This window comes from Cylas formicarius, unplaced genomic scaffold (assembly GCF_029955315.1).
Source record: "Cylas formicarius isolate icCylForm1 unplaced genomic scaffold, icCylForm1.1 PGA_scaffold_6__28_contigs__length_40554024, whole genome shotgun sequence".
In the NCBI taxonomy this organism is placed as follows: Eukaryota; Metazoa; Arthropoda; class Insecta; order Coleoptera; family Brentidae; genus Cylas; species Cylas formicarius.
This window is the reverse complement of record NW_026844347.1, coordinates 16,259,889-16,269,674: the sequence shown is the minus strand read 5'-3', so window position 1 is coordinate 16,269,674 and position 9,786 is coordinate 16,259,889.

Below are 9,786 nucleotides of genomic sequence, written 5' to 3'. Positions count from 1 at the left end.
CTGACACTATTCAACATGCTTCACATATTTGTAGAAATTTAACGCAAATTCTAGAAGATGGTTGTTTCGAATTGCGCAAATGGTATTCCAAAGAACCTATTATCTTAAGAGATTTAGATAATTCCAACATTTCCAATAACCATTTAAATTTTGGCTCAAATCAAAAAGCAAAAACACTTTGTCTAATTTAGAATTATCTTTTAGACAAACTAATGTTCAAAATCAATGCATGCGATAGAAAAAATCCAGTTACGAAACGTGTTATGTGAGAATGTTGTAGAATTACTTTTAGCAAAAGTATAAAAAATTCTGTGTCGATATAAGCACGCACTCACGCCATATCATTTTATAGCCTAAATGTTGAACCCTCAAAAGCAAAAATATGAGTTAAGACCCGAAGAAAAGAATCTGGCTTTAGAAACAATTAATAATTTATATAGAAACACTGCACTTTTATCATTAGTAATAAAATTAAATGTCCGCAGTTGCGCACATATGAAAATTATGTCTTCGGATAAAATAGTAAAAAACGTAAATGGAATACAGTGGTGGACATCACAAAAGGATGAGCTAGCAATAATAAAACAGTTACTGTGTCCAGCTGTTTCCTCAGCGTCAGTAGAACGAACTTTTAGCACTTTTGGTTTTGTAGACTCAAATATAAGAAACAGAATGGGGATAGAAAAAGGGAGATAATTAGTATTTTTGTTCACACTATACAAAGAAAGTGCAGAAGCATAAAATGTATATTATTATGTTATTTGTCTTATTTTTTTTAAAGAGTTGTGTTTTACTTTTTATTTGTGATAATATTTTTGCGTTGTGCTTTTTGTGTTCTCAATAAAAAAAGATTTTAAAAAATAGGAGTTTGATTTTAAATTAATAAGATCGAGTCACTGAAATCATCATTTAAATTTTGAAATCGTGATTTAAATTGAATAAAATCAACCCAACCCTGAATCCCTGTATATAAAAGAAACGCCGGTTCAATCAGTTCGATGCAATGAAATTAGCGTCCAACATATACATAGTCAATTACAACGTACCTAACTATCCTTTAACAGGTTCGTACTTGTTTTAAATGTTTGAATGTTAACTGAATCCGGTCATTAATTTAATTTGTCACATGTAGTTTAAACCAACTAAATTTTTAATGTGTGTGATAATCTGGAAATTATTATTTTTTTAAATTTGACCCTGCTAATTTTCCTAGGCAAATTCAATGAATAGCGTGTCCCAATTTGGTCGCGACAGAAGGGTATGTCCATTGCTAGTAAAGATGGAGAATTGCGTTTTCTCAAACCTTTGGTACTTTTTTGACTTGCTTCTACTTTCTAAAACACGAGGTAATTTTGAAAATTTGAAGTTGTGGGGCACCCCTCGTATCTCCGGTATCCTATGAAATATGAGACAGGTGAAAAGTGCATCCGACATAGGTTTTTACGTAGAATTCAGTGGCATAGCCAGTTTCTTGTAAATGGTTCCGTTTTTTTTTTAAACCAAGTTTGGTTTTTTGAATGGAACACTCCATTTCTTATATGCCAATTTGATTCCGTTTTATGTGAGCTCAAAAATAAAAAACAGTATGGGATTATTTGTACAAATGACCTCACAAAAATTATTTTTTTAAATTTTCATGAAGATATTTACGGTAGGCCTTATTTACTCCTGGCAATACTTACACAAGAACTTTTATAATTTTTATTATATTAACATTTTAGTTGTAACATTTTACATAGCTTCATGGCCTGTATATTATTAAAAAAGCACAACGAGAAGTTTGATATTAAAACAATTATTTAAAAACAAGAGATAAAAAATATTAAATAATAGCATTTTTTGCAAATTAATAATAAATATAATTTATAAAACTAAAAAAACTGTTCAAAATGTCGACCATTTTCTCTAACGCACAACCTACACAAGGTTCCAATCCTCTTAAAATCCTTCAGAATAATAAACTTATAAAAAGCTGCTTCAGTGGTTGCTCGAAGCTCTCTGACATGTATATTACTTTTTAAATGCGGTTACAAAAACAAAATCCAAAACGATTAAATCAGGGGACCTCGCAGACCATCCGTTTTCCCAATTAGTACCTATCTAATTACCACAATTAAATTAGAACAAAAAATGTTCAGATTTTCACAGTTTTTAATTATTTGTGACAGCTGTTTCGGCAACAGAGTGGCTTTATCAAAATTATCAAAAATCAATTATACCCAAAATTGTCCTCAAATACCGCAAATACCTTCGTGAAAATTTATTGGCATACAAGATATAGTGTGATCATTAAAAAAACAAAATTATTTTTTTTTCAAAAACAACAAAAAAAAACATTTAGAAAAAAAGTCTGCGCTGCTGAATTCTACGTAAAAATCTATATCGGATACGCTTTTCACCTTTCCGACATTTCATAACCGAGATAGAGGGGTGCTCTAAAACTTCAAATTTCCAAAACCATCCAGTATTTTAAAAATTAGGCAAGTCTTGAAAATTTTGTTAACAAAAAAGTACCAATTTTTTGCAAAAATGCAAGGCTCTCTGTTCACTAACGACGGACATACCCCTCAGTCACGACCAAAATGGGACACAGTGTATATCAGTAAAAATAAAAAAACAAGAGTAGGTGCAAATGACATTGCAGTTTCCGGTTCATCATCTAAAGGTGGATGAAATTCCGACGCCTTTTCAAAACGCTGGCCAGAAACAAAACCCTCAACAAAAAAAGAGACACAGAAAAGAAAAAAGAAAGACAGGGACAAAGATAAGAGAGGCTCCGAAACAAAAGGAAGCAAAATTTCGTGAGACAATTTAGAAGACAAAGAAGGTTGGATAGAGAGTGGCGATGATCTGAATTATGTATTTATTTATTTATTTATTTGCAAACTCCATTACTTCATTACTTCCATTTACAGAGTAGGGTGGGAACAACCACACACCTAACAATGTACACCTAACAATAATCTGGGAATTATTATAAGTATTAGTGAATAGTTATGGGCTACGTCAAAATTCAGGGCATTTCGTGTTATATAAGCTCCAATATAAAATAATTTGATTTAATAATTGTGGACCATATTATTTAACAATTTGTATAAAAAAATATCGCAGACACATTTCTTCTCCTTTGTAGAGACTGAACGTCGTATGATTACATAATGTCTATCTTTAGTTGGTACACACCAGTTTTACGGTAATACAGATACCTCAGATATCTGTTTTGGACTTTTTCAATGTTATACTTATGAGTTTCACAACAAGGATTTTATATAAAAAACAATATTAAAGCATATTTCTGACAAATGATGTAAACAATTTTTTAAGACATATTAAATTAAAATCCTTACAAATAATTATGATAAAACCATACATTGCAGATGCTATACCTCATTTATATGTGCCACGAAAGATAACTAAGTATTAAAAGTTACACCAAGATCTTCACAACTCGCGCCAACACTGTTCTCCTAATTTTTAATTCAAATTCAACTTGGTCCTTCTTTCTGCTAAAGCTAATCACAAAACATTTATCAGTATTAACATGTAATTTATTTTTTATAGTCCAATCTTAAATTCTCCATAAGGCTTGTTTCAAAAGAAGTTTTAGATCATCAGCATATATTATGCAACAAATGTGGTGAACAGTTTACCAAACGTGTTGCATACTATACTTTTTCTATGTCCGTTAGTTTTTGAGCACCAATTGACAACCGTCAAAATTCAAGCCGTATGGTAATATCTTCGAAAATATCCGATTGCTCGTAAACCCGTGTGGTAAGATCCGAAGTGGTTCGGATCCACAAGAAACGAAACTGACGTGGTAAAATAACACTTTCCCCATGCTAGGGGAGTATTTTCGAATCATGTTAAATCAACCCAATCATTAATAAACAAAAAAAGACCAATGGTCCAAGAGTACAAGAACTCACTGGAGTTTCGTATGCAAATATGATTTAAAATATTTAACCAGATTATTATGAAAACCAAAATTGTTGAATATTTTTTTCAGAGGGGCATTATGTGATACATTGTAAAACGTTCCATCAAAATCGGTATAAATAAAATCAACTTGACTTTTCATGTCCAATACCTCAGCAATATATTGAGTAATTGCACAAGAACTTATAAATGTAGATTTTCTATTAAAAAAAAAACATATTGATATTCTTAATATCTGTAACATCACCTTCAATAAAGACTGGGCAGATTTTTGGTTCATGCCATGCTGAAGGAAATGTTTGTCTCTAAAGAGAGGTTAAACAGGGTCCTAAGCGGTTCAGCAAAAATACAATCATACCTTTAACTTAAAACTTAAAGCTTGATGTCAGCTCTTAAAGTGATTAAAATCATCTTTGACAAAAACAGAACTAAAACCGTTAGCAATGGTAGATTTACCATTACTATTATTGTATTATCACCGTTACTAAACATAAACATACTGGGAGTCAGTGAATCAAGATGTCAAGAACAGATAATACAAAACAAAAGGACAGTATTATCTACTATTCCGTTAATAATGAACCTCATCACAGAAATCGAGTGGCGTTTATAACAAAAAAGACGTTTCGCCAAGATCTTACGTGGCATCCGAAATCGGAAATCACAACGTTTGCTATGTAAAACTTTGCCAATATGACATTGAGGGCCTTAGCAACTTTCCTGCAAAATTTTCAAATGAAGTCACAAGGTTGACCATTTATCCCTACATTATCAATTTTAGTTCAGACGTAGATCGTTGGCGCTCGCATCGGAATTCGTAATGTAATCTTTGTATGTCTGTCGCACGTAGTACTTCCATTTGAATCTCCGTGGTAAACCATACATTATGACTTCACAGTATGTTTAGCTGTAGTACTTTATGACTTCCTACGAGGCAACTGGCAACATAGCATTTTTGTCCTAGTTTAAGGCCGTTATTTTACGCGCGTAATATACTGACAAGGATTCATTTCGACCGTATTTGCGAGTAAAGAACGGCATTTTGTGACTTTTGGATAAAAACAATAAAATGTTCGAAAATATATCAGCCAGGATCCATTTATAGTTTAGATTCATCTATTGAAATAAACACAATTTGAATATTGGCGGTTTAATTATTTTTATGTCTTTAATAACAATAGGGGACTTTTATGTAATATGAAATTTTCCAAATTTTCTTCCACTTGATCGCTTGAAAAATTTATTTATCCACAAAAGGTGCTGAAGCACATTAACGTCAAAAATAAAATGTAAGAAGCCTGAAATATCCTAGAAATCGCGATATCAATTAAATACTTAAATGCTGATAAAAGTTATTTTTAGACTATGTTTATTTGTATTTGTTCATTTTGAGTTCTTAATTTATGCTAGAGTTTAATTAAATATATTACTGCTCTTTATTAAAAAATTAAATAATTTTTTTAAAAGTAAATTCATTTTTTGATTCTAGTATTTTAGCCAGAAGTTTATTAACTATTAACTAATAATGGAAGTTAACATAAAGATAAGATAAGATAAGGACAATTTAAAATAACTAATAACTAACTAACTAATAACTAAAATAATTAATAAGTGAATAACACGAAATCTAACAGCCATTTAATATTTGAATTGCAATTTTATTTATTATTGATAAATTATAGTTATTTTAATAAACAGAACGCAAAAAGTATAGAATACTTGATATTCGCTGAACGTACCTTTTCTTACTGAATGACAACTATTCACTAACTCAATAGGAATGATGGAAGCAAACGCTTCCCGAGTGACTTCCTCTAATTCTGTTTTGGTTTAGAAAATTTTATCTTTAAATACAAGATCTTTAAATATCCCTCATAAGAAAAATCTAGGGGAGTTGGTATCACACAATTTCGCAGGCCACTAGTTCCAATCCAACATTGTCCAAACTCTTCATTTAATAGTTCTCTTCTGCTGATATAAAACACTCTTTCCAAGAATTAATGGTAGGTCTTCCAAGAGTGGAACAACAGATGTTAAAAATAAGGTCCCGCAAATCTGCCTCGGAAAATTCCTACCCATACATTGAATTCAAACCGACCTTGCCGATTTTAATACACTACAGCATGAGAATTTTCGGTTCACCAACGCTAAGAATTATATCTGTTAAATATTGCGGAATACTCAATTCTCGCTTCATCACTCCAAGGGAAAATTAATGTTTTCATTGCATTTTCCGATAAACCAGATGCGAAATTGTATTTTTCTAAATGCATTCCCTTCATGTAGTTGCTGAACTTTTCTTTTTTCTTCTTTTTTTCTTTTTTTATTTTTGAAGTCGTCAAAACTTGAGTTTTTCCAGCATTTTTTGCGTCAGCTAGTGCCCGTGAAGATATGTTTGGATTTTGCAATACTTCTCCAATTATATTCAATTCCCGGATTATCTATTCCTCATCTAAAGTTCATTGATTGCCTCTGTGTTTTCGCTTCACAAAATGTAACACTTTGTCATATCATGGTTTTCATAATTTGGGTATATTTTAAATTGCAAAATGAACTACAAGCTTAAATTTTTCCATTAAAATTATTTGTGACAGAACAAAAAATTCAACAAAGAATTCTGGTCAGTCTAAGCAGCTCCCTGGTCCGAGGGAGGGCGGGCCCATCCATCATAAGTCTCGCCTGCCTCATTCCCGGAGCAACTCTCCAGCCCACCGCGGCCCGTTGTCTCACCCAGGCTTCGTGAGCCACCTCACACACAGGGCGATGCCCAAGCGGAGCTCTGGTCCCATGTGCCTATGCGTCCGCTACCTCATTGCCCCGGATCCCGGCGTGACCCGGGACTCAGACCGGCGTCACATTCCTCTCCTCGGCCACTTTTCTCAGTACCCCTTTGCACTCCTTTATCAAAAAGGAGCGGTCGCGCACTGACTTCAGCGCCATAAGTGCAGCCCTACTATCCGAGCAGAAGAATACCCTCCTGCTTCCGTGGTTGAGCCGAACCACCTCTCTGGCCGCCATCATTTTATTTATATTATACCCTAAGAATGCATAATCAACTGGTCGTATAAAAATCGTACGGTGCAGGGGGTGGTGGGGGTGAATTTTCCAAAAATTGTCAAAAAATTACTATGTTTTTGTTGTCTACGCCATACTGCTATTAAGTTGACAAAACCGCTTTTCAATATTTTATTAGAAATACATTTTATCATTTTAAAAACACCGCATAATGCTTTTATATGGGAGTCTCTAACAAATAAAACCTTGCTCTGAAAATTCATTATTATGTTATCGTTTACCTCGTTGTAACTTGAAAACTATTTGGTTTATCAAAAAAGTGTTTTCTATAAGCGATATGCATTGAAGATCAACAAATCCGTTACTTTTTTAAAAACCCCAATCTGATGGATAGTTTTTTTTTAATTAGCAAAATGTGAAGTCATGTCGTGAATATCACGGCCGCCAGCGAAGCAGCGAGGAAGGGTCAGATTTGCGAGGGCAATAAACCACTTAGCGGTTCCGACGTGCGCTTGTAGACCCGCTTTCGCAGCGAGGTTGATTTTATGTATTTTTTATGCCTGCGTTTTAAGTGTCAAAATAGTTCTCTTTAAAGGAGTGAAGTAGTTTTTAATGTGACTAAAATATATTTATTTTTGGGTAAGAATGATAAATAATAATGCATTAGTTATAATTTTCATCCAAATGGTCTATATTTATAGATTTACATAATAATGGATATTAAAAGCAGTACTTGTTTTGATAGCAAACTTGAGTCTACAATCAAATTAAAGCCCTTAACCAAAGAAGCTGCTAACACTAAAGGAAAAATTTTTAATTACACGTAATTTAATTTGTCAAAAAGGCGGAAAGCTCATAATGTCAAAACAAATATCCAAACAAAAATTAATAAGGCAAGGATCCGAATGGCCTACACATTTTTTTTTTAATTTTAATGACATAAAGGAACAAGATTACAATGGCATAAAAAATGTTACAAAACCTATACGAATTTCAAATTGCGTATTTTGCCAGAAACGTTTAAAAAATCTAAAGCTATGCCAAGTCATGACCACTAATATGAAAAACAAAATGAAAACTCAAAGAAATTCGACATTTTATTCAAAAATAGGCGAACTTGATTTAATGGCAACCGAAATTAAATATCATGCTTTATGCTATTTGACAGAATCAAGTAAAACAATAAATAAACCTGCACATGGGGATTTTTGCTTAAAAAAGTAAAAGACAAGTTTGGGGATCGAATTAATGAATTCTCCAAGAAGAAATCTAGAACCTAGAAGAACCTAGTATTATTTTTGAAACAGTTTCTAAGGAGCAAGCTATTGAAGTGCATCACACTGAAACGGAAACGTCCAACTATTTATCCTTTGGTCCGTCAGGAATACCGAAGGTTTGCCAAAATATTAAAATGGAAGTAAATGGCATACCAAGTAATGCAGAATGTAAACATTTAAAAATTTAGGATTACAAAAAGCATATTCCAAATAACTTATATTTTTTAACAAGTCTTCTTGTCTCCAGCGAAACATGTAATGCCAGGAAAGAAACAGAAATGCTTAATATTTGTCAAGATATCATCTTTGCGATTTCAAATGGAAAAAATATACCCTTAAACATATTGGTTTGAGACTGTTAGCCCATCAGGAGACCAAGTCAAAAAAACTTGTCGAAACCTTCCACACTTGTGGTCACTCAATATCTTGCACAGATATTCTAAGCATCGCTCAAGAAAAAATTCAGCTTTAATTAGAAAGCGATTACGTAACTGTGTCTAGGCAATTGGTATCGAATAGATTTGTACAGTTTGCTGCAGATAATGTGGACATATTGGAAGAAACTTTGGACAAACCACCCACATTTCACGAAACACAAATTTCAATAAATGAAACTATACCTGGAAACTTAAGAGTTAATTATCGGCAGATTCACGACTTCGTTATGATACGACGTAGCTTGGGCTTATCGTACGAGCAACAATTCCGTTGTTATCGTGCCGCGAGAAATATACGCAAGATTAGGTTCAATGAAACTGCGACCACTTCCTGTGTCAACTAAAAAAATAAGCATTTATTTCCGGAAGGTAAAGAACTGGAAAATTAGTGTTAGCATAATTATTTAAGTGAACTATCTCTGTTCCTGAATATTCGGTTGCTCCGAAAAATTTTGATTTGATGATTTATCGAAATTTTCGGGGTACTCAAAATCACTTGAAGTTTGATCGCAATATGCATTATTTTCACATTGTTAACTAATTTCTGGGCAATAATATTGGTAGTCGTCGAATTGATTAACTGCATAATTAATCGAGTTATATTGATCAGAGTTTTCGCAAGCTGGGATTTCGTCGGATTCGTTTGAATCACAGGGATGTTCGATTGATTGGTTGAAAAGTTCTTCAACTATATCGCGTCGAGGGTTGACCCGTGGCGTATTATTTATTCCATCATTACCTGAAGAGGTATCCATCGGCTCAGGTCTTTGCATTATAGATATGCCGAAATTTCAAGAATTATAAGGGGTATTTTGGTTGCCAAATGGAGGTCTGAAATTATATTGAGTCCTAAATTCAGAACCATGGAATAGTCCATTGTCAATTAAGTGACAAGGTGTGTCTTATAGTGAGATTATATATTCGGGAAGTCACGATGACCAAAGAGCTTCTGGTATGTATAAATTCCGCTGAATATATGAAACATGTTCATAAAAAATTAAATCCGTTGCATGTCATGAATGGCTTCGGGTGCGTTTAAACGTAATTTTCTTGTAGCCGCATCGTCACTTGCAAGGGGCTCACTTTTTGATGACCTGCATATTTTTTAAAAAGATGTA